At 41.6% G+C, this 26,173-nt stretch overlaps 1 long non-coding RNA gene across 4 annotated transcripts; it reads right to left on the minus strand.

The window, feature by feature from the left end:
- Positions 1 to 18: 18 nt before the first annotated feature.
- LOC115525480 lies at positions 19 to 26,173 on the minus strand. 4 transcript variants are annotated; one of them, XR_003972380.1, is made up of 5 exons: positions 26,076 to 26,171; positions 23,743 to 25,527; positions 7,169 to 7,296; positions 5,926 to 6,081; positions 19 to 55 (listed from the first exon to the last, which is right to left on the minus strand). It is a non-coding gene; the product is annotated as an uncharacterized LOC115525480 (long non-coding RNA). The 4 variants fall into 4 exon arrangements; XR_003972378.1 differs by lacking the exon at positions 19 to 55 and having other exon boundaries at positions 5,523 to 6,081; positions 7,086 to 7,296; positions 26,076 to 26,173; XR_003972379.1 differs by lacking the exon at positions 19 to 55 and having other exon boundaries at positions 5,523 to 6,081; positions 7,083 to 7,296; positions 26,076 to 26,173.

A 26,173-nucleotide genomic window follows, 5' to 3' on the forward strand; every position in this document is an offset into this window, starting at 1 on the left:
GGATTCTCTCTCTCCCTGCCTCTCTCTGCTCCTCCCCTGCTCGTGCTTGCTCTCTCTGTAAGTAAATAAATAGAATTAAAAAAAAGAATATAAATAATGGGATGCATTAGATTTTAAAAACCGTAAAACCTCTAGATTCAGGTGAACTTCTTTTTTAATGTTTAATCTTCAGGTGGAGAATGCCATTCTAAGGATTCGCCAAAAGAACTGACTAATAAAAGCAAAGATTTACATCTGGGTGTATTAAATGTAATATATATAATGAGAATTGTGCTAAGGCCACCCACCCAAACCACTGTGTCCCTGGAGGGCGTGCGAAGAGGACGGGGTTGAAAGACCCAGCATTACTGTGGCTCATGGGTCCTTTGGCAGAACTCGCCTCTCCAAATTCAGAAAATGTCTTCCCATTTGATTCCAATCAGCTTCACGGGCCAGTAATCACACACATGTTTTGGGGGGCTGCGTTTCTTATTTCGGCCTCATTTCATTCCATTGTCTCCTGCCCCCTTCCTTCCTCGCTCTCCTCCCGAGAGCAGAGCCCTGCAGTCCTCAGGCTTCGGTTGAGGAGCCCCTCACCCCTCACTCCTGCCCCCCCAAATCCATCAGGGATTTACACACCTGGGCTTTGACCCGTGATTGTATACGACACAGTTATACGTCTCCGTGGGTTCAGTAATGTCACAACGTCACGGTTCCCCGTTGGGGAATGAGAAGCAGCAGCCTCTTCACTGCCGAGGAATGTCTAAACCTGAGGACTGTGGGCTCTCGTTACATCCGCACACTTTCTGATACTCTTCACAGCTCAGCCTCTTCCCTTGTGGGACTGGGACACAGCCAATGGCAGCCAGCACTTGCTAGGGACGTTTGTATTTGTGAGCCCTCCTTAGAGTGAACACCGCATCTTTAACAAAATTATGTGTTATGTATACCGATACAATTTCACATACCATTGGTGGGACATTGTCAAAAATCACAAGTAGATTTTTTTTGAGAAGTAGGGAAGTTTATTGTGACAGGATTTGGTTTTGCTGTGATAGGTATGGCTTGATTTCTCATCTCTTTTAAAGTTTTAATTTTTAAATAATTTCAAATAAAAAGTTATAGAAAAGTTTCTAAAAAGTGGAAAGAACTCACATTTATCTTTTACCTACATTCACCAATTATTACATTTTTATTTATATTCCAGATTTGGTACATCATCATCGCTCTACAATCCCATTACATTTTTTCTCACCCACTGGATAGGAAATTGAAGATTTCATACCCTTATACCCCAAAATATCTCAATGTGAATTTCCTAAGAACAAGGATATTCAGATACAGCTATCATGACCAGAAATTTTAATATTATATCATTCCCTTGTCAATCTTCTGATCTTAATCTGATTTTCCAAATTATTCTGAGAATGTCCTTTTTGGCAGTTTTGTTTGGTCCAGGATCCAGGGCAGGCACACACGCTGCATTTATGTGGCACGTCTGTTCAGTCTCCTTCGATCTGGGACAGTTTCTCAGCTTGTCTTCTCCATGGCATTGGCATTTCGAAGGCATAGGTCATTTATTTCTGTGGAATGTCCCTCGGTTTGGGTTTGTCTGGCATTTCTTCATCATTAGATTGAAGTACTACTTACTGGCTAGGAATACCACACACACACACACACACACACACACACACACACACAGTGCCTCAGTATACTTGGATAAAATTTGGGAGATTATGTGTTCAAATACCTTTTTTGAGCCATCCTCCCCTCTCCTTCCTTGACTCCAGATGCAGATAAGTTATTCTACTCAATATCGTCCCAGCGACTCCTAAAGCTCTGCTTATTTTCTTTCGGTCTTGTTTCTTCTTCTTCAGATTAGATATTCTCTATTCTTTTCCTCTGTCATCTGAATTCCTCTGTGAAAGCCATGCAGCGACTCTCAAATTTCAGATGCTGTATCACCCCCAGCGCAAGTCTACCAACATCTCCCCTCACTCCGTGTGGAGCTGGAGCGGCCCCTTTGAATCCCTGGCTTGCTCACCCCAACATCTGGACCATTACTGCTAATAAGTAATGGTTTACATGTTAATTAATTTTGGATTGTATCCTGGGAAAACTCTGGAATATTATGTTTTGCAGACTAGAAAAGTCTGATATTTTTTGCCTCGAAAGCAATTTATTTGACTGAAATTAAATTGCAGGCTGTTTCTCCTGTTTGGCAGTTCAAATCTCAGTTCGGTTCTTCCACATTTACTTAACCCTTTGTGTCTGGTCCTTATGTGCACAGCACAGGGTCAGCAAAGACTTGGTCAGAGTTTACTCACAGAACTTGGGAATCACCCCACCCTGGCTCCCCGTTCAGGAATCTCCCTCCACTTCCCAGCTGCTGAAACTGCCCTGAATTCTGGGCTCTGTTGCACAGGCTGTGAGCACTCTAGATGCGGGGGTTTACCCCCCGTCCTTGGTGGCTGCTTGGCCTGTCCCCAAATAAAAGCTATAAAAGGGAAAAACTTACTCCATGTGGGCCTCTTCTTCCAAGTTTTCTCTCAAGAAATCCTGACTAAATTATTCATTCACTCTCAGTGCCTTTGTGTGTTTTTTGTATCTTGTCCAGAGTTAATAGTTGTTACAGAACGAAAAAAAAAATGTTTTTAATGTTTGTTTATTTTTGAGAGAGAGACAGAGACAGAGACAGACACAGAGACAGAGACAGAGACAGTGAGCGAGCAGGAGAGGGGCAGAGAGAGAGAGGGAGACACAAAATCCAAAGCAGGCTCCCGGCTCTGAACTGTCAGTGCAGAGCCCAACGAGGGGCTGCCCCTCGAACTCACAAACCACAAGATCATGACCTGAACCACAGTCAGACGTGCACCCAACTGAGCCACCCAGACGCCCTGAGGCTTACAGAAATTTAATTTGTGATATAGAAGTAGGCACATTGTAGTTGAACTGCTAAAAACCAAAGACAGATGATCCTGAAGGAAGCCAGTGGAAAATAACCCATTATTCATAGGGAAACAGCAGTTCAATTAACCCATGATTCCTCCCTCGAGGGCCAGAAGACAGTGGTGCCGCTTTTTAAAATCTTATCAAATCTGGATTTTGAGTCATAGTTGGATTGCGTGGGCACAGGGAAAGTTAACCCTTCTTAGCTTGTGTATGATTTGATCTTTATATCTGTGTATCTGCTCCGTTTTAGAGTTTGTGCTGTCGTAAGGGGTGACAGACGGATTCACTCCTCTCTTCTTCCACATGGCTATCCACTCACCCCAGCAGCATTTGTTAAAAACTTCGCCCCTGTCCCAGGGATTTTAGATACGACCTTTCTTAGCCTTCCCCTTCTCTATTTCCCTAGCTATTCCTGTATGCTTATTTTTCCACATGAACTTTGGTATCAATTTTTCTAACTCCAAAAAAAAAAAAAATCCAAACAAACAAACAAACAAAAAATAACACTTTCTGGCATTTTTACTGAGTTCACATTAAACTTATAAATTAATACAAGCAAACCTGACATATTTGTGATTCAGAGTTATCATATCCAAATACAAGGGATGTCTTTTTTATTTGCTCAGGTCTACTTATGTTTTACAGAATTGTTCTAAAGTTACTTTCCTTCTTGTGAAGAACATTCCTAGGTTTAAAAATTTTTATCCCCCTATTTTAGATATGGTTAATGTTCCATTATATTATCTAAACAGTTATTTTGTTGACAAGAAATCCGTTAATTTCTGTGTTCATTTTACATCTGGATACCTTCCTGAACTCGTTTATTGTTTTAGTTTATCACACATGATTTAGAATTTTCTAACAATACCATTATATCATTTGAACTAGAGATAGCTTTTCTATTTTTTTTTCAAATTCCTATGACTCTAGCTATTTCCTGTTGCCTAATCCCATTGGTTAATGAGACCAGTGCACTTTAAAATAGTAGACTAAATATATGCAGGTATTTAACTACATACAAGTGGAGGGGGGAACACCTGGGTGGCTCAGTCGGTTAAGTGGTTAAGCATCTGACTTTGGCTCAGGTCATGATCTCACAGTTCATAGGTTCAAGCCCCGTGTCAGACTCTGTGCTGACAGCTCAGAGCCTAAAGCCTGTTTCAGATTCTGTCTCTCTTTCTCTCTTTCTCTCTGCCCCTCCCCCATGCTCTCTGTCTCTCTCTCTCTCTGTCTCTCAAAAATAAACATTAAAAAAAAAACAAGTGTGTTAGAAAAAAAAAAAAACAAGCGTGTGAAGTGTGTGTGTGTGTGTGTGTGTAAGAAAATATCCATCAATTCCTGTTTTCTGGAAATTTTCAATTTTTTTTTAAAAAAGGCTTTCTAAGCAACTATGGAAATAATTATATGATTTTTCTTCTTAGATTTATTAATATGGTCCATTACATGAATGGATATCTTACTATTGGACCATTTTGCAGTACCAGAATAAATCCCAATTGATCATTATATATTACTTCCTAAATATGGTGTATGATTTTGCTCTCTAGTATTTTATTTAGGATTTGCACCAATGTTCACAAGAGATACTGATCTATGACATTCTTTTTGTGCTCTTAAAGTAGATGTTTTGAAAAGCATTCAGCATCAACAAAGGGAATGTTGTAAGATGTTTTTGGTGCTAAAAGAAATTATGTTACTTTATACAAAGCAGATATTGGTTAACAAATAAATTAGGTGTCTGGTGATTAGGAAGTTATATTTCAAACATTTTGTACCCTAACATGTTAGTTTATAAAGACTACAGATACTTATGAATAAGTTCTTTACTGTGTTTTAGTAACATTTTAGGAAATTGGTTGAGGGTTTGGCATTAACATGAATGCATTAGAGGGTTTTTTCCCCATAATAATACATAGGGTCCTCATTAGTGTTTTTGCATAAATGTCATTTTTCCATGGACATATTACTGATGTAATTTCTCATATAACAATTCTCAATAATAAGACTTCAAAATGCATAAAACAAAAAGTAATAGACCTACAAACAGAAATCCACCATCTCAGAGATTTTAACATGTCTCTTTTCATATGTGATACAGGAAATCTTTTTTACTGAAAGATATAAAAGATATGAATAGATTGGCAAACTTGACCTAGTAATCAAACATAACAACACATTATAGATGGACAAGCAAACTGAGCCAGACTGTGTCGGTAGCCTGTTTGTGAATGAAATGTGATGCAAGAATGGCGTTCACATTTTAAGAGTTGTGAAAAAATGAAATTAAGGACAAATGTGTGACAAAGACCAGATGTGGTCCACAAAGTCTAGACTATGTGTTATTTGGTTATTCATAAAAAAGTTTGTGCTAGACAAGCTACAGAGGACACTCCTTATAAATACACCTGGAATATTAAAATAGCAAAGAGAAACTCATAATGAAAATTAGAGGGGTGCCTGGCTGGCTCAGTTGGTTGCACATCTGACCCTTGATTTTGACTCAGGTCATGATCTCACAGTTTGTGAGTTCAAGCCCCGTGTGGGGCTCTGCACTGACAGCATGGATCCTGCTTGGGAGTCTCTCTCCCTCTCTCTGCCGTTCCCCCCACCTCAAAAATAAATTTAAAAATGTAAATTAGAATAGGGTTTTTAATAAATGATAAAAATGCTGCTGTATCTACTTGTAATATGTTCACCAAACCCAGTTTCATTTTCCTCTTTCTGAGCACGTAAGAAAACATTTGTGAGTTATGTTGGAGCCACGTAACTAGCTATGAGGAGTTCTGAACATTTCTGCACATTAATTGACACTCTTCCAACTGATAGATGATATCTATGTCCCCTTGCCTTCAATTGGGATCAACTCTAACAACTCACTCTTGGCCATTAAAATGACACCTAAGCTCTAAGGCAAGATACAAGAGACCTCACTGTGTCCATTTAGTTCTCCTGGGTCACATGTATTTGAAGTGAGTCGGTTAGAAGTCCATATACCCCGAGGCCTCCATGCTGTGAAGAATGGACCATGGGGAAGGGCTCCCTGGAGGTATTCTGGTGAAAAGTCCCAATGCCAGCCATATGTGTGAAGATATTCCCGATTTCAGCCCTTAGCCTTGAAGTGACTCCCAGCCAGCGAGTCTTACGGAATACCTGATGCACAAAATTAGTGAATGGAATAAAATGGTTATTTCAGGCTACTAAGTTTTGGGGTGCTTACTTACACAGCAATAGTAACCCGAACACTAACCAATGGAATAGAGGTGGGAACTATATATACCACCTGTAGACCTAGCCACAAATCCCTCCTACTATTAAGTCTCTTCTACAGTGGCTCTGTCCATGATGCTTGGTGTCACTGTAAGACGGAAGGAGCCTGGTTCCTTGAGTGGAGCTGGGTCAGTGAAACCCATCATACACTCACACCTGAGTGAAAAAAAACTCTTCACTGTGCTGATACCAGATTAATAGCCCATCCTATCATACAAACACAAATATGTTCTGCAATTTGAGGGATGAAACTAAAGCAGAATTTATGGAACTTATCTCTAAATCCAAAAGTTGTAATGAGCAGAGTGGTGAAAATTAGTGACCTAAGGCATCCATTTCAAGATGTAATAAAAACAAAAGCAAAGTAAACCCAAAGAATGTAGAAGAAAAGAAATAATGACAACAGAAAACAAAGGAATAAAATTCAATTATGAAAAATATAAAATTAAAAAATCCAGTTTTTCTAAATTAATGAAATTGGTAAACCTAATGTAAGACTTACAAAGAAGAGAAAAGGCAAAAGGAAGCAATTTCTAGAATTGCAAATGGAGATATCACTGCACATCTTGATGCAGCATCAGGATGGTTTGAGGACCCAAGGAGGTGGGGTCCTGCAGGACCAGCCAAGACGGTGACTGGCTGCATGCAGGACGGAAATCAGACATGAGCCAGCAGGAGGTGAGAGCTGTGTTTGTCGAAGACACAGAAGAGAGCAGGTATAGGCGGACCATCAAGGGGACACAGAAAGGAAAGGAGCATGAGTCTCATCTTCTCTCAGGATCTGGGACTTTTACTGATGACAGTCTGGCGCACATGTCCTCTCAGGCATCCGGGACCCGGTCAGAACGAGGACAAGGTCCAGGTATCCATCCTAAGTCACTTACTACCTGAAGCCGGGGGTCTTGTGTTGAGTTGTCCAGCTCTGGCGGTCTGGAATACGCATGCGATGGCTTTGTCTGGTCATTCTCACCTGGTCTTTCTTTAGATGTGCCGTCTTCTACAGAATCATTAACTCCTTGTCCCTCACAAGGAGAACATGCACTGTTTGCATTCGAGGCATGTGTAGAGTGGCGGTACAGGTCCTGGCAAAAACAGAACCTGGAGAAGGAGCAAGAAAAAACAAACTAACAAACCTTTGTCTTTCAGGGGGTCCCTTTGGTTCTGTGTCAACCTTACAGATATTAAGAATCATGGGAAAATATTATAAACAAGGTTATGCCTGTGTGAAAGCTGAAAAAATTCCTAGAAAAGGGCATCTTATCAAAACTAACACAAGAAGAAATAGGAACTCTTACCAGTCCTATATTGCAAAAAATTGAATCAGCATTTAAAACTGTCTCATAAAGAAAATGGTGCCAAATGACTCCACTGGAAAATTCTACCAAGCATATTGAGAAGCAATGAATCTAGTCTTAAACTAACTCATTCACAGAAAGTAAAAGAGGGTACGTTTTCCAATTATGTTTACAGGACCAACCTAGTCTTAATATCAGAACAACCTGGATAATGTAAGACAGAAAACTACAGGTCTATCTCCTTCATTGCTGTGCACTCACAGATCTCCAGAAGTCCAGACACATGTGAGCGAGCCAAAAACACAAATGCCTAAAAATCATGTACATTGTGAGCAAACTTGACTTTATCCTATGAATAAAAGGGGGTTTAATATTTAAAAATCAAACACGTTATTTACTGCATTAATAATTTCAAGGAGAAAACTCAAAAGATCACTTGTCTCTTTATTTCCTGTGTTTGGTTTTTATTCTAAGTGAATAATTCTGGATGTGGGTAAAGATTTTCTAAGATCCCTGCAATTTTTCACCTGCTTCTCATCTGTTTGCCACGTGACTTTGCAGAGCCTCCCACTGAAGAGGTGGTTGATTTCCTCACCTTTTGACCCTGAGGAAGACTTCCTTTGGCCGGGGTGTTAGCAGATGTGATTCCCTCAGAGCTGCAAATGCTTCCCACTTCCTCTCCTCCTCCCCTAACAGAACTGCTTCTGCCTCAGGGCCTTCGTCCTTCCTGCTCCCTCCCCCTTGAGAAACCCTCCCTTGCAGATATCTGCACAGCCCACTTCTTGCCTTCATCCCCATCTCTGCTGGATTGTTATTTCATCAGGGAAGGCTTCCCTGAATAGTTAAAATAGTGCATCTGTGAAAGAGAAATTCAAGACATCTCTCTAACCTATTTCCCCAGTTTTCTTTACAGCATGGAATTGGCTGTCTTCCGGACTGGATTATGAGATCCATGAGTGCAGGGACTTTTTCTATCTTACCACTGAATCTTTAGTGCCTGGAATAGTGACCGGCATATGGTTTGTATTCGAGGGCTATCTGCCACCTCAAAAGCATGCCTTGAATCTTACGGATTCAACCACTTGAATATTTATCAATTTAGCAAAATATAATGCACCAGAACCTGATATGTGTTGGGATAAGGCTGATGAAGTAAGAAGTTACTAGAAGATAGAATGGTTACTTAAGATGTGATTGAGAGTTTTTAACCAGAAAGTACTTAACCATGGAAAGTACACACTTGCCATTAATCTTTCCAGCTATCCCACACACAGAGAGAGAATCACAATCTGGATTTTCATAAAAAGCTATATGAGGAATTAGAAAGAAGAGAAATGTTTTGGAGAATTTGAAGGAACAACTCAGAAAAAATAATGAGTAAGAAATCTAAGCACGGATGAAGAATTAACGATCATCATAGTGTGCCAGAAAGAAAATGAAAGAGGCATCTTCACTCTAATAAATGTATATTTGTGAAATAAAAAACACAGAACCATACGGACTCAAATGCACAATATAGAGAGATCTATAAAACCAGAAATTAAAGACAGGAAAAATGTGTAAAATTATTTAATTTTCTTTAGTTGGAACCAAAATATTGAGATGTTAAGAATGTGTTTGCATAATTGAATATGTTGTTTAGTAAGTAGGCAGATGATAAAGGATTGATGGTTTTAACATAACAACGGTGTGCATTAAAATACAACTGGAGACACAAATAATAGATGCTCAACAAAAGCTGAATTCTGAGAATTACTTTCAAGGAAGTGACTCAGTAAGTGCAGCATTCTTGTTCAGACCACGTAGATGTTTTCAGAGCCTTAATGGAATGACTAGATGTTTGAAGAGGGGGAAAAAAACTATGTACAACAGAGTAAATAGCTTGCCTAAGTGAGCCTAAATTAGTCTGAGCTATTTTTAGTCTGTGATTCTGCCCTAGAAGGCCCCTGGGAATTGGAGGGAACTATGGAGAGAGAAAATTTCTTTTTTCCCAGCTGAATAATACCAAGATATTCCTGAAATACATTTGAAAAGGCTTTACATTCCAAAGATAACTCAGTTTCTGTCAGTCACAGAGAAAGTTTATTTTTATAACACATTTCCTCCAGTGGGTCCTCTCTTTTTGCTATAGGCAGTGGAAATAGGGAAGTCAACTCTAGGAGTTAATTTTAAGTTAGATCAAAAAAATGTTTGTTTTTTTTTTCAGCTTGGGAAAAATTATTTTTAATTTTATCTGTCTGTATATCTCTGATTATCCCCTCAAATCCAAATCCAGACAGTTCTCATTTTTTTTAATGTATTGAGACTCTCAGTTTCTGGTCCAACACATAAAAGTGTTGGAAGTTATCACTTCAGCCTAACAAGTAAAAAACTGAGAAAACTGAAACATCAATTATTCTTCTTAGATTCATAAAGGCAGGGAGGTTATAGGGCAAACGTCCAGAGAATCACAAGTGGACAGGGCAGAAACCTCCCTGGGATCCAGTACTGAGATAGGAAAACAGGAACTGTAGTTAATAAATTGCTGGAGAATATGCTATCTAATTTGGATGTAAATTTTAAAAAAATAAAATAAAATTTATTAAAAATAAAATAAAATAATAAAATAAAACAAAATAAAATAAAATAAAATAAAATAAAATAAAATAAAATAAAATAAATTGCTGGAGACACAGTAGGGATAATTATGGGGAATAAAAACTCCAGGGGACTCAATTACTGAGGTGGGGAGGGGGTGAAGGGGGGGGGGCTTGTTTATGAATTTTACCTCCCGAAATTCCACCGGATTCTCACAGTGAATATCAGAGGAAAATCTCCCAGTGCTTTCTGCAGTGGGAGGGGAAAAAAGGACCATTTTAAAACACACAGAGCATTCTGTTCTTCTTCATAAGGTCTGCCCTCAGGAGAAACTAGTTAGCCAGAGCTAACCTGCCAGTGTTTTCCCAGACTGTAAGTGACCAGGCAGAAGGAAAATGCCCAGCTCTAGCTCCTGCTGCCCATTCCACTCCAGGGGGCAAAGGGCAGACTGAGAAACTGTGTCAGGTTCACAGCCTAGAGGTCAAGGCTCACCGAAAGACAGATCTAACCACAGGACTATAGAATGCTTCTCCCCGCCCCACATTACTGAAAGCCTATTTGTAACAGTTCTATTTACCTAGGACATGTCCAACGAACAGTTAAAAAAAATTGCAAGATATGTTAAAAGACAAAAAACAAAACAAAAGTTTGAAGAGATGTAGCAAGCATCCGAACGAGACTCAGATATGGCACGGATCTGGAAATTATGAGACCAGGAATTTATGAGCTATGATTAATATAGTAAGGGTACTAATGGAGAAAGTAGACAGAATACAAAAGCATATGGCAGTGTAAAAAGAGAGATGAAAACTCTAAGAAAGAATCAAAAAGAAATGCTAGAGATCAAAATCATGATGACAAAAATAAAGACTGGCTTTGGTGGGTTTGTCACTAACCTGGGAGCAGCTGGGGAAAGGACTTTCTGCTTGAGAATATCCCAACAGAAACCTCCGAAACAAAAAATCAAACTGGAAAAATCAGAACAGAATATCTAAGAATTATTCTGCAGTTCAGCATAATGGGAATACAAAAAGGAGAAGAAAGAGACAAAGGAAAAGAAGACCTTTAGAAATTAATGACACATAATTTCCCCACATTAATGTCAGATACCAAACCACCGATCCAGAAATCTCAGAGAACACCAAATGTGATAAATGCCTCCAGAACTACACCTAAGCATCTCATTTTCAAATTACAGAAAATTCAAGGTAAAAAATACTGAAAGAAGCCAGAGTGGGAAAAACACCTTGCCTGTGGAGGAGCAAAGATAAGAATTATATCTAGCTTCTCCAGTATCCTGCCAGCAAGAAGAGGAAAGTGAAATCTTGTGTTGAAAGTTAGCCAGTTAACCTGTCAAGTGTTTTCCCAAACCACCAACCTAGAATTTTGTACCCTGTGAAATTATCCTTCAAAAGTGAAGGAGAATAAAGAATTTCTCAAACAGAAACTGAGAATTGAGTGAATTTGTTGCTAGTAGACTTGCCTTGCAAGAAATGTTAAAAGAAGTGTTTTTAGGGAAATAGAAAATGATACACATAGGTCAGAAATTTGGATCTACAGAGAAAGGAAGATCATTAGAGAAAGAGTAAGTAAAGGTAAAATAAGAACTTTTATTTTTCTTATTCTTTTTTTTTTTTAATTTTTTTTTCAACGTTTATTTATTTTTGGGACAGAGAGAGACAGAGCATGAATGGGGGAGGGGCAGAGAGAGAGGGAGACACAGAATCGGAAACAGGCTCCAGGCTCTGAGCCATCAGCCCAGAGCCTGACACGGGGCTCGAACTCCCGGACCGCGAGATCGTGACCTGGCTGAAGTCGGACGCTTAACCGACTGAGCCACCCAGGCACCCCTTTTCTTATTCTTAATGGATCTGAGTGATAACAGTTTCTTTAAAATAATAACAGCAACAGTGTATTTGATCATGTACACTCATGTGTAGATACATGCTTATATACATAAACATGAACAAATTGAGTGACAGCAATGATACAGAGACAAGAGGGGGAAATTGGGATTATTTTGTTACTATAAAGTACTCACAACTACCCATGGTGTTGTGCACTTTAAAAGTGGACTTCTATTAACTATAAATGTGTGTTATAAGGTCTAGGGCAACCACTAAAAAAAGGGTAAAAAATAAGTATAACTCAGCAATAATATGTTGTGTAATTAACAATTTATGAAGAGGACACATATTAAGTGTTCTTCCAAAATTAAATAAAATTAAAATTAAAATTAAAGAAATAAAATTGATATGCTAAGAGAGGTGAGAAAATAGAATCATATAAATTGCTCAACAACCACAAAGGACAGAAAAACAGTGGGAGACAAAACAGGAGCAAAGAGTAAGGACAACAAACAAAAACAATAAAATCTGGATTTTGCATTGTCTACAGTTGAATATTAATCCAACTATAGACAAAATCACTTTGAACATCAGTGGTCTACATGCACGAATTAAAAGAGACTGTCAGAGTGGATCAAAACCAAGATGCAGTTATGTCTTCTATAAGAAACCTACCTTGAATATAAAGACACATCTACATTAAAAGTAAAAGGATGGAGAAAGATGTATTACGCTAACACTAATCAAGGGAAAGCAGGACATGCTGATCTTTGACAGAGCAGATTTCAAAGTAAGGCAAACTACCAGAAACAAAGAACGGCATTACATGGGGTGCCTGGATGGCTCAGTCGGTTAAGCCTTTGACTTCGGCTCACATCATGATCTCACAGTTTGTGAGTTCGAGCCCCACATCGGGCTCTGTGCTGACAGCTCAGAGCCTGGAGCCTGCTTCAGAGTCTATGTCTCCCTCTCTCTCTGCCCCTCCCCAGTATGCTCTCTGTCTCTCCCTCTCTCTCTCTCTCAAAAAAATAAATAAAAAACAATAAAGAATCTTTCAATAAAAAAAAAATAAGGGCATTATATAATGATGAAGAAATCAATTCTCCAAGAACACATAACAATCCTCAACATAACAGAAGAGCATTGGAGAACTTGAGGTAAAAACTGGATAGAACCACTAGAAAGAAGAGCTAACCCATGAGCACAGCTGGCGTGTCCAGCAGCCCTCTATCAGAAATGAACGGATTCAGCAGTGGCGTGATGGTGGAACTCAGCAATTGGATGTAGTGGACATCTGCAGACGACCTCATGCATCAACAGCAGAACACACATCTTCCTCAGGCTCACGTGGAACACACCCAAGGAGAGACAACATATTGGGCCACAAAACACCTTAATTGCTCTAAAACTATTTACGTCTGCTCTCAGACCACAGTATAATTAAACTAGAAATCAGTAACAGAACAATGGCTAGAAATTCCCCAAATACTTGGAGGTTAAATAATATACTTATGCCACAATTTTATATTATGCTAAAATAAACAAAATAGAGAGCCTAGAAATAGACCTGTACAGTTCCAGTTAACTGATCTTTGATGAAGGGGTGAAAAAAATACAAAGGAGAAAAGAGAAGCTTGTCAACTAGACATTCCCATACCAAACAACAACAACAACAGCAAAAGAATTTATACACACGCCTTTCACTCTTCATGAAAATGAACTCAAAATGGATCACAGACCTAAATGTAAAATGCAAATCATAAAACTTACAGAGAGTCACACAGGGAAAAAACAGAAGGCCTCAGAGTTAGTGATTGCTTTGTAGATAATAACACCAAAGTCACAATCCATGAGAGAAACAATTGATAAGCTGGACTGAATGAAAATTAAAATTTTCAGCTCTAAAAAAGACATTATCAAGAGACTGAGAAGCCACAGACTGGGAGAAAACATTTGTAAAAGACATATCTGAGAAAATACACAATGAACTCTTAAAACTTACCAATAAGAAAATAATGAGTTGAGACCTTAGTAGACACTGTGACCTAGGAGATACACGGATGGAAAGTGAGCACCTGAAAAGAAGCTCCACATCATGTGATCAAGGAAATGGAAATTATAAAAGAAGTACCACTACAACCACCACCGGAATGGCCAGAAGAGAGAAAGAACACTGACGACAGGGAACAAGGTACGTCTTGTTCACTGCTGAGTAAAAAGCAAAACGGCAGTTGCTTTGAAGACAGTTGTGGTTTTTTACGAAATGAAACGTGCTCTTACCAAACGATCCAGCATTCTCCCTGTTATTCACCCAAAGAAACTGGATGCTGACTTCCACACAAAAATCTGCACATGCATGTTTATGGTAGCTTTATTCACACTTGCTGAAATGTAGAAGCCACCAAGAAATCCTTTGGTAGGTGAATGAATAAATAAATCCAGATGATAGAATTTTATCATGAAAAGCCATGAAAAGACATGGAGGAAACTTAAATGCACATTGCTAAGTGAAGGAAGACAATCTGAAAAGGCTACAGACTGTGTGCTTTCGAACTATACGGTGCTCTGGAAAAGACAACACTATGGAGACAGTAAAAAGATCACTGGTTGCCAGTTGTTAGGGAGGAGGGAGGAATGGGCAGGCAGAACGGAGGATCTTTCGGGCAGTGGAACTACTCTGAACGACACGATAATGGTGGATGCATGTCACTATACATTTATCCAAACCCATGGAGCGCGCATCAAGAGTGAACTTCCATGTGCACTATGGACGCTGGGTGACAACGATTTGTCAACGTAGGTTCATTGATTATAACAAATGTATCACTCTGGTGGGAGACGCTGCCAGTGGGGGGGCTAGGCCTATGTGGGGCTATGGGCACATGGGAAATCGTTGTCAACACCTACCAATTGTGCTGTGTACCTAGAACCATTCTAGAAGATAAAGCCTATTTTTAGAAAATTTGAGTTCCACTTGATGTCTAGCACTGTCAGAGATGCTGAGACGCAGAGGTGAACCACATATATGGTACCGATTCTAAGAAGCTCAGGCTGTTTTTGTTTTGCTGGAGAAACAAATGCACTGTGACGGCGTCTGGGATGGGTTAGCAGAATGGCCTGGGGATGCCTGGGGCAGGGACTGCGTCTTTCTCTGACATCAGCGGAGACATCATAGCATCAGGAGACTGGCCACTAGGAGTTAGGGCAGGTGGCAGGGGCGTCCCCAGACCTCTGGAGAGCTCAGTCTGATTGAAGCCAAGATTCGAAGCAGGAAGTGGAGAAAGAAGAGATGGCCTGACTTCCAGGGAAATCTAACTTCCCAGGGAAAAGTATATTCCTGAAAATTCCAGTCTCTTTGAATACTAAGCTCAAAATCTCTCCTGCTCACGGTCTTCTTCATGTCCTCCTCCATGAAGACTGATTCCATTTATTTTCTTTTCCTAAAAAGTTAGTAGTCTTTCAGAAACTAGGGAAATCAGTTTTCCACAAAATATTGACTTGTATTCTCAAGATCTTCCTGGCCCAGAAGCAAAGGAGGAAACATTTCCATGTGATTATCTGTGTTTGTCAAGGACACCTGTAAGATACTCAGTGAGAGTGTGAGATAAAGCTACCCCTGGTTCCTAAACTACTATGCTGATATTCCTGTATAATGTTTCCTTAGTGTAGGACAAACCCCTACAGGTGGCTATGTTCCCCACACCATTTAACAGAGTTTTTGCCTGGGGAGTGGACCTACTGATCCACAGCAGCTGCTGTGATTGAGGTTGGGAATCACACTATGGAAATCTGGAGGAGGAATTCCTCTTGGAGACAAACATGAAGAAAGCAAACATTCTCACGGCTGAAAGGTAACCCCTGGGTAGCCTTAACTTCCGTTGTGTATTTCTCATGGGCCATAAAGATCATGGAGCACACAACTTAAAAACTACCGTGGCCCCTTCCCACCAAACACACATACCACATCCCGATTCCCTTGTTAAGCTGGATGTTCAACCCCGTGTGAGGATGGTGCGGTCCTGACATACATTCACTTCTACGCTGGTTCACCAGCCAACGCACAAGTGCCTCCCTAGAACCTTCCTCCTGAAAGTCTTCTCAAGAATTTGTTTCCTATAGTATTCTTTCTTTTATATCACAGACTAAATATTTGTGTTTAAAAATATAAACAAACCACTAAAAATAGAAATCATAATCTACCGCCCCCCCAAAAATCAACATTTGATGTATATTCTTACAAAATTTTACCTTTCCATTTATACTTTTCTTTTACAAAAATGGCATAGTCTATAGATAGGGTTTGTATCCTTTTTTTTCACCTAACCACAAGTGGTAAATATCCCCACATGCGATTTAAATATTCTTTTAGAATAGCATATTTAATGGCTGGATAGTATTCTATTATATGGCTGTATTGTAATTGTTAAGAAGGATGTCTTATGGTTCCATTAATTTTGTATTGTATATTTGTAAGCCAGAACTTTTCAAAATATTTGAAAAGTGGCTGTCTCAGAGGGTTTGAATATTTGAATTTTGTCTATATTTCCCTCTTTGCATTCAATAAACATTTAGAAAGTTCCATCTAGGTATCAGGCACTCTGCTATGCCTAATGAGGACAAAAATTAATACATTTAATAAAGATTCTCATTAGAAGTTATGGAACTACTAAGAAATCTTAACCCTCTTTAATCTTTACTAGTGCAAGAAAAGTTCAGAGATGAACCTTGATGAATAACTATCCAAGTTGAATTTTAATGAGTGATTTGGAATTAGTTAGATGAAGAGTGACATGGGAGGTGTTTCAGGCAGAGAAAGCATCTGTTCAAATCCCCCCAAATCAGAGACAGTGTTATTGTCAGGGAGCTAGTCCCGCATCCCTACGATATAAGACAGGGCAGGGACAGGAAAGATATGACTGCAGAAATATGAAAGATCAAGTCATGCCCAGAGGCTGAGTCATTATCCTCAAGTGGATGGTGAGTCTTTGGAAAGTTTTAAGCAGACAAGTGACAGAATTAGGTTTTAGAAATAGCACTCTGGTGGGGCGCCTGGGTGGCTCAATCAGATGATCGTCCAACTCTTGATTTCGGTGCAGGTCAAGATCTCACAGTTTGTGAGTTTGAGCCCCGCATCAGGCTCTGCCCTGACCGCACAGAGCCTGCTTGGGACTTTTCTCTCTCCCTCTCTCTCTCTGCCCCTCCCTGGCTCGTATATACTCTCTCTCAAAATAAGTAAACATAAAAAAACTTATATTAGAAATAGCACTCTAGTATCAATACAGGAAATGGACCAGAAGGAAACAAAGCCTGAAAACATGAGGATGTATAGGAATACTGACTCATGTGTTCCTTTTTCTTAACTAGAAATATGACCTTTTATTTTTTTAATATAACTTCTCGTCAAGTTGGCTAACATATAGTGTATACAGTGTGCTCTTTGGTTTTGGGGGTAGATTCCCGTGATTTACGTATCCTGGTTCAATCATTTGAAATAATGCTGCTTTTTGATATACCACTGGATACTGTCTTCCAAGTCCAACTGGCGCTGACCAATTCACTCCACTCACTCTGGATATGATCTCTTCATCAGTTAGAAACCACTCAGGTGTGCTAATGCCTGCCCACATCTTTGCATTCACTCAGTGCTGTCCTGATGTCACTGATATACCAGTAATCCTACCAAAAAGGAAGAATGCACAGTATATAAAAATATTAACAGGGGCGCCTGGGTGGCGCAGTCGGTTAAGCGTCCGACTTCAGCCAGGTCACGATCTCGCCGTCCGTGAGTTCGAGCCCCGTGTCAGGCTCTGGGCTGATGGCTCAGAGCCTGGAGCCTGTTTCCGTTTCTGTGTCTCCCTCTCTCTCTGCCCCTCCCCCGTTCATGCTCTGTCTCTCTCTGTCCCAAAAATAAATAAAAACGTTGAAAAAAAAATTTAAAAAAAAAATATTAACAGAATCTACTCAGGAAAAATAAATTTACTTTCTCCCAATTTCTCCTCCCATGTTACTTTAATGGAACCAGAAAACTTCTCTGGAAGGTCAGGTCTGCCTGAAGTTTCAAGTAGAAATTGAGTAAACCCCAAATATTGTGAGACATTTAGGTCTCTGACCACCTGTCTGTTTTCTCACCACTACAATAAGGAAATAAATCTCACAAGTTATTAACCATAGGTCTTTTCCATCAGAAGGAACTTAAGTGGAGCCTTAGAAGATGATCAGCCAAGTTTTTACCACAAAAGGTGGTACGAACTTCTCTGTTCTCCACCTTCTTTGACTTATCGCCTTGCTAAATGGGGCTCCATTGACTGCTGTAGATGGAAGATAAATATTACTTGTCATAAATTAAGCTTATTTGATAATACTTGAACTTCAGCCACAGCTTTATTACTTTCCTCTGAAAATGTTTTTTCTAAATTCTCACTGCCACACTGGTGAAACTTTGTATATTCTTAAGCAAATCTGAGGCTGGATTGCAAAGGAATTTGTTAGTCCGGAGGAGGCCATTACACATACCAAAATCTCTCTTTGCCTCTCTAATATCTGGTCACTTGAAATACATTTTTCCTTTTTGAACTTAATGAAATTCCATCTTTTCTGCATGCAGTCAATAACAATTGCTTATTATAGAAATGCACTGCTGAGTTGTCAGTTACATATTGCATTAGATTTTATTGAAAGACCTTTTAAAACCATACATTGGTCTTGTTATTCTTTGGGAAAATAAAATCCAAATCCTTATTGTGGCTCAAAACCTTACATTACCTCCTCTACCTTTTTTTTACTCCTTCAACCTCACTCTGTAACATTCCCCTAGGTTTGCAGACTTTCCTACCGGACACAGCTATGCAGGTCTTCAGTGGCCCTCAATCCCTGCTGCACAGCATTGTCTCTTTCACCCTGGATTCATTGCAGGGTACCAGGGATGCAGTAGCTCGGGGAATTGCCCGTCTGTCAGAGAGTCATTATGGGCCTGGCATTCTCCGAACTGAGCAACAAAGTCCGAGTGATCCAGCTACCTTTTCCTAGGATCTATTCTTAGCAAAGAACAAAGTTGATAGTGACAGGAGATTTCATATTGTATTATGGCAACGTGGTATAGATTTCCTTTGACTTGGTCCAGTAGCCAGGGAGACAGATTTCAATTGCTTGATTTTTTATGCATAAAAGAACTACTTGGTACCATTGTTCCTCTGAAAGAGATGGTGTAACCCGAAGGATTTGGGCACTCATGGTCCAGTCAGCATTTATGGTTTAGCAGTAAGACCACTGGGTTAGGGCAGAGGAGACCTGAGTTCTTGTCCTGACTTTGTCACCATCCATACACACACTTGGCACATTGAAGACCATAAAAATACTTAGGAATAAATGAATGTGTTCTGTGTTTGACTAAGTCTCTTTCATCTTTCTGGGCCTTTTTTCTCTCCACAAAAATAATGAAAATGTTGGATTATTTCATTTCTAAGACCCCTGTAACTCTAAAGCAGCGTGACCTAAGCTACGAATGTTTTCCAGAGCTCAGTACTACCCTTCACACTAAACCCCTTTGAGCAAGATGAAATTGATAGCTAAACTAATACTTTTAAAAGTATTTTTAAAAACTTTACTTCCTATTACATGGGCACTATAAGAATGGTCTAAGCCACTGGACAACAGCTTCAAGTTTCCCTGTGACTAATGTAGAACTCTCTCAGAAACTTGCTATTACATTTCTATTTTGTAGTCCTCTAGCTTAGGTTTTTCTTATTCATTCGCTTCACAACTAAATGTCAGCGTGATAATCCACAGTCTGATTCAAGATGGAAAAGATTTCAGGGTGTCCCTGACTGGCTCACAGGGATGGGTGTTGGTGAGGTCGCTCCTACCAGTGACAGACCACAGGTGCCAGAGAAGCTGCAGTAGTGCCCTCAGGCCACCAGGGGGAGCCCCCCAGGGCAGCTCTGAGCACATCACGAATGTTTCCCAGTCCCATCCTGCTTCCTGCATCACCCTTGGCTTCGTGGGGCAGCTTCTCCCTCACTTGCTCAGATGCAGTGCTCTAAGCTGCTCACAGCTCTGCGTTACCCCACTGGTTGTGGTCCCTCACTTCCATGCCTCCTGGTTTGACCCAGGATCCTGTTGTTCATCCAAAGGACCCAGAGCTCCAGGAACATGAAGGGCTTGGCATGAACCATCTCAGCTTGCTCTCCATCTGATCTAAGTGATTATCACTCTTGGCCTTTGCTCCAGCTCCTTCTCCTTGGACTTGTTTTTCACACTTGGCAGCTTTCCTGCTGCTGAGGAAATGAGCCACTGAGATGTCCCTCACTGTCCAATCTTCACCATCAGGTACTTTGATAATATATGGGACAAACACACTTATTTAAAGAATGATACCATTATGTAAATATCTCAAATTAGACATTGGACAAATCAGTATACTCGACCAGTAATATTAGATCAAGCTGCGTCATTCTAAAATATGGATTTAAGATAGAAATTCTGTGCCATGTTTCAATGTATCAAAATTCACTTTCTTAGCTTTTGTGCCAGAAGTTCACATATTCACAGATTTTTCAGGAAGACAGTTTAACTTTCAGAAGTGGTTGGGCTCAGGATGTGCTTTGTTATATGACATTTACAGGTGATATTTACATAACCCTTGTATATCAGCTCTCTTAAATTTCGTTTGTTTTCTACAGAGTCTTTAAGGCTCTGTGTCTTGTGAACACTTCACCCAGATAGACTCTGTTTAGAATCCAGTGTAACTGAAAAAGTCCAGCAGTCAGATAACCCAGACAGTCTCAACTTCATTCTGTTTTAAGCTCTTAAACATATTTAAGTCTGCTGCTTCTCTCCCTGAAGCAGCAAAAATAAGCAAGGGTGACCTTTACTATCCCACGTAAGCAGAACCAATTCCTTTGAGCCTCCCTTGGAGGATTTATAGACATCCCCCCATTAATCCTAGGATCCTCATTTCCTAGATTTACCTGCTCCCATCTGCCTTGGTTTTCCTTCTCACATATATGAACTTAATACCTAAGGGGAGACTCTAGGTTAATTTTTGTTTCTCTGAAAGGACGTGACATGTACCATAAACAAGTCAGAGCTGTACCGAAAACCAACACAGATATTAGGAAAGATCAGGAGCTCATTCTCTGCATATTGGTGAGAGGGCCAACAGCTTTTGCCCTGCGCTACAGTAAGTATGTATGACAGGACAAAGTAAGTATGACAGGAGAGAAAGGGGAGAATCTTTAATTCTATTTTGTTCATGACCAAGCACCTACAACTTTGAAAGAGTACTTCAACCTTTTTTCATTCCTGTTCTCATGTCCTAAGATAAAGTTATAATATAGGAGCTATCAATCACTGAGCAAGTGTTATAAATCAGGAACTACATGTACTAGACATTTTTACTCTGATAGTTTAAGAAACATGCCTGTCAGACAGCTAAGCGGTAGACCTGAAGTTTCTGATGGATCTGTGTGAGCCCAAAACCCAGGATCTGGGTCTCATGGCCTGTCCATATTTCTTTACCCCAATCCATGTGATGGGAAAGGCAGGTGTATGTGATCAGATATATTAGAGGAAGAAAATCTTCCTAGTATTGGGTGAATGACACAAGGACATTTCATTAGTTTTAAGGGGGTGTGGAGGGAGGAGGAGACCAAAGAGATTAGTTCAGCAGAGTGTATCCTTCCTCCCACCCCCGTGCCCCAACTTTCCCAACTGCTCACTGGGGCTTGGTTTTGGAGATTGGCTTTAGTTCTGAACACCTGTTAAAGGACTTGTATATTTTAGTATTTCCGAATACCGACCTATGGCAAAAGTTTTAACGATCCAGGTTAGATAAGAAAAATAATGAATTTTATATGAAAGTATCAAATTGATGTAATATCCTATATTCTAAAAGATGTCTATCCTGCTATTCTCAGAATCATTGAATAAAAATGTTTAAAAGTAAAAATAGTTTCTAGCTTTTATTTTATTTGTTTTTTAAGGCTACATGGAAACTCTCTCTGAAATCCTAAAGTTTGCAACCATAATTTGACCAAAGGAAGGTTGCGCATGAATGGTTCTCTTTAGGGGTACAGGCCAGCGAGCACAGGGCCACAGGGCAGAAAGCACGATGGGTACAAACCAGAGAGCACCAGGGCACAGGACAGAAAGCACGAGGGGCACAGGGCAGAGAGCACCAGGGAACAGGCCAGACCGCACCAGGGGCAAAAGCCAGAGAGCAGGAGGGGCACACGCCAGAGAACACAAGGGGCATGGGCCAGAGAACATGAGGGGCACAGGGCAGAGAGCACCAATGTCAAGGACCAGAGAACACCAGGGGCAGGGGCCTGAGAACACGAGGACATGGGCCAGAGAGCACCAGGGACACAGGCCAAAGAGCACCATGAGCACAGGGCAGAGAACACCAGGGGCATTGGGCAGAGAACATGAGGTCATGGGCCAGAGAGCACCCAGGGCCATGACCAGAAAGCACAATGGGTATAAGCCAGAGAGCACAAGGGGCACAGGCCACAGAGCACCAGGAGCATGGGCCAGAGAGAACCAGGGGCAAAGGCCAGAAAACAAAAGGGGCACAAGCCAGAGAGCACAAGGGGCACAGGCCAGAGACCACCAGGGGCACAGGCCAGAGAGCATGAGGGGCATGGGCAAGAGAGCACCAGGGGCACAGGCCAGAAAACACCAAGGGCAAGGGCCAGAGAGCACCAGGGACACAGGGTGGAAAACATCAGGGGCACAGGCCAGAAAGCACCAGGGCCATGGGCCAGTAAACACCAGGGGCACAGGCCAGAGAGAGCCAGGGCCATGGGCCAGGGAGCACCAGGGCTACAGCGTCTGCGTCAGAAGCCCCCCTTCGAGTCTCAGCCAGATAGCTGGTCGGAGAAACCGAAGAGGCCGAAGCAGTCCAGTCTGGTGGCCCCAGGGGTAGACTGCTCTGAAGTTGATTAGTGACAGCAAAATGGCAATGGTGCCTTGGGCCCCTGCCGTGTGCCAGGCATTGTTCTTGGGCCTGAAACCAGAGAGTCAGTTAGGTGTCCTGTCCCAGAGGAGCCAGTGGTCAGGCAAGAGAGATGGTATAGTTGAGTCACAGAAACTCAAGAGATGCCTGAACCTCACCACCCCCAATTAGCTGGGAGGGGAGAGGTGTGTAGATGGTTCTGCTTCGTACATCGGAGATTCCCAGACTTCTATCACACACAGGCATCGAAGGAAATTCATTGAGAAAGAAAGTTGAGCTTTGAGTAACATCAGGTATATTTTAATTGTTACTAAAGCATGAAAACCCTGGACAGAGTCTCCTTTGCGTTCATATATATTCCCATCAAAAGTATGGGTTTTTGAAACTAAGACTGCTCCAAAAATAAAGTTTGTTTTAAAGTAGCAGTTTTCTTTTCTCACTACTCAGAACAGCAGGAGGACTGCTAACAACAGCCATCATGAGGCTCCTGCTGGCTCAGTCGGTTGAGTGTCTGGCTCTGGATTTCGACTCAGGTCATGGTCTCCAGGTAGTGAGACAGAGCTCCCATCAAGCCCCGAGTCAGGCTCCACGCTGGGCAGAGGGCCTGCTTGGGACTCCTCCCCTGCTATCAGTCATGCGCGCTCGCTCTCTCTCTCTCTCTCTCTCTCTCAAATAAAAGAGAACAGCCACCATTTAAATTTTACATACCGTATTTGGCTTTAAACATAGCCAGGGCTTCTGAGGCCCTGACTTAGATACTGCACTTTACCCGCTCTTGCTCTGGTTCAGCAATCCACAGGGACTCCCTACTTCCCATCCCCTTCCATCAAGTTTCCTTAAGTGTGACCAGGGGCTAGTAGCCTAGACTTACCCTCCCTAGGACTCGCACAAGACCTTCTGAGGCCCCAGCAGGGGCGTTCCTGTCCCCACGCAAACATCCACAGCGAGGGCTTGTGCCAGGCCGGGCATCCTTGCCCTTCTGTGTGTGTAGAGCTGCAGGGTCAGGGAGATGAAGCCCAAGTCTTTCCAGTTGCGCTGCCCAGGGTCCAAGTAAGCTGGCCTCGGCTGGATTAGGATGACGGACTCAGCATTCCTTGAAGACTGGGAGTGCAGGTGCAAAGGAGAAACCAGAGCGTTTCTTTCCCTCTGTCCGTAGCAAGGTTTCCTTCTCCAGCCGGAACGGCAGCCTCTTTGTGGCTCCAGCCCTTACTCCGTTGACCCTGTGGCTCCGTCTTGCACTGGGTGACCCTGAATCTAACACAGACTCCTCCGTCTTGCCTCCAGCCCAAGAATGATAGGGCCTCGAAGTGCTGCCTCGCTTGCCCTGTGGTCTTCACAGGGTTCCTCCCACCAGGGGCAAATTGTGAGCATTGCTGTCCCTGTTCCCAAAACTCAGAATGTTCTGTGAACTTGGTTGGGTGCTTACTGACCCAATGCTCACAGGAGGGAAGGTTTTTACTGTGTGTCTTCAGGCATCGTCTTCTTAATTAGCCTTCACAATAATCCAAAGGGATACGTTTTATACTTTTATGCCTCATCTCTCTAAACCTCCAACTCACACAATTAGTGACAGAGGCCAGACTGGAACTTGGGTCAAATTACTTCTCACCTACTTGTTCATTCATCTGTTCAACTAGCTCATAAACCCTGCCGAGTCTGGGTCTGTGAGTGTCCTTCTCAAGTCTCCTCCACGCTGTCACGCACAACTGGGAACACTGGGGGTAGAGGCTTAGCACGCTGATTAACTGAGTAATTGTGCAGGAGGTATTGGCCACGGGAAACCTGTCTTCTGAGGCTGCGTGCTCCCATCCACGCTCTCTCATCCCATCCTACACAGGCAGACTTAGGGAGGAGCGAGCCGGCCAGAGTGAGAGAACCACTGGGGTAGAAATGCTTTATCCTGCAAAGAGTGGCCGCCGGGGTTCACGTCAAGTGACAAGGCCTCAAGGTTCTAGAAACAAAACGAAGGACTTACTTCAGGAGGGCAGAGCAGAGACGACCAGACGGCAGAGACGTGCCCTGGACAATCTCTTTCTGATGTGCACAGTGGAGTATGCTCAACAGGGCTGACTACAAATACACAGAGCTGGACAGGAATGGGACAGGAATGCAGGCAGGGCCCAGCCAGCTGGCTTCGCTGTAGTCACAGACGCCTGATGGAGTCCGCAGACCTGGTGAGGAGAGGGCAGCTCTTGCAGACAGACCTCCATGGGAGGCCACTCAAACTCACACTGGAGAATTTAATTCCTTCCGGTAGGTGAGCCCTTTGGTATGAAATTCTGTACGATCTTCATCAGCTCTGAGGAGGATGACACCATGCCTGGCTCAGTGACACAGCATGACAGGGACAGTTGCATATGGCAGCTGGTTTGTAGCCCGGCCTCAGGGCAAGGCTGACAACATCCACACGACTGGACGCTGTGTGATCTATTAGATTTCCTCTCCTTTTCAAGAAAGATGTGGCAATTTCCCTGGGAATCTCACATTTCTAGCATCCATTTACTTTGAACAAAATAGGTTTTCTCAGGGAGATTCCTGCGGATGCTTGGAACTACCTTCTAACTCCTTTCTTTCCAGGAAATATTGTCCAGTATTTCCTCTTTGGCCATGCCTCCCCTTCCTGTTCCTTCCCATCAACATAACACGTGTCCTTTTCCTGTTTAAGAGGAAAGAAAGACTTAGAGGAACCGATCTCACAGGGACAAGTAAAGAAAGAGTGTGAAGGTGGAGGTCAATAGAACAAAATCCAGCAGTAAAGTTATTATTTTTCTCAAGCCTTATTAATGCATAATTGGTATATGACACTGTGTAAGTGTAAGTTGTACAATGTGATGACTGGATGCCTGTATGTGTTGCAAAATGTTTACCAGGGCAGGATTTGCTAACACACCCTTTACCGCGTGGAATTATCGTCTTGTTATTGTTTGTTATTGGGTTGAGAACACTGAGGTGCTACTCTCGTAGCGACTTCCAAGTATGCAATATGGTTTTGTTAACTATAGTCACCAGGCTTACAACTCCGACCCCAGGAATATGTTCATCTAATAACCACAAGTTTGTACTATTGAACCAACACCTCCCCATGTCCCCAGGCTGCCCTCCTTGGAAACCACAATTCTACTCGCTGCTTCTAAGTATTTGGATTTTTTAGATTCCATACAAAAGTGAGATCACACAGCATTTGTCTTTCTCTGTCTGACTTACTTCACTTAGAATAATGCACTGTAGGTCCAAGCAAATTGCCACAAAGGCCAGAGTCCCTTCTTTTTCTTTCCTTCTTTCCCTCTTTCCTCTGTGTATTC

This window comes from Lynx canadensis, chromosome D1, assembly GCF_007474595.2.
Source record: "Lynx canadensis isolate LIC74 chromosome D1, mLynCan4.pri.v2, whole genome shotgun sequence".
In the NCBI taxonomy this organism is placed as follows: Eukaryota; Metazoa; Chordata; class Mammalia; order Carnivora; family Felidae; genus Lynx; species Lynx canadensis.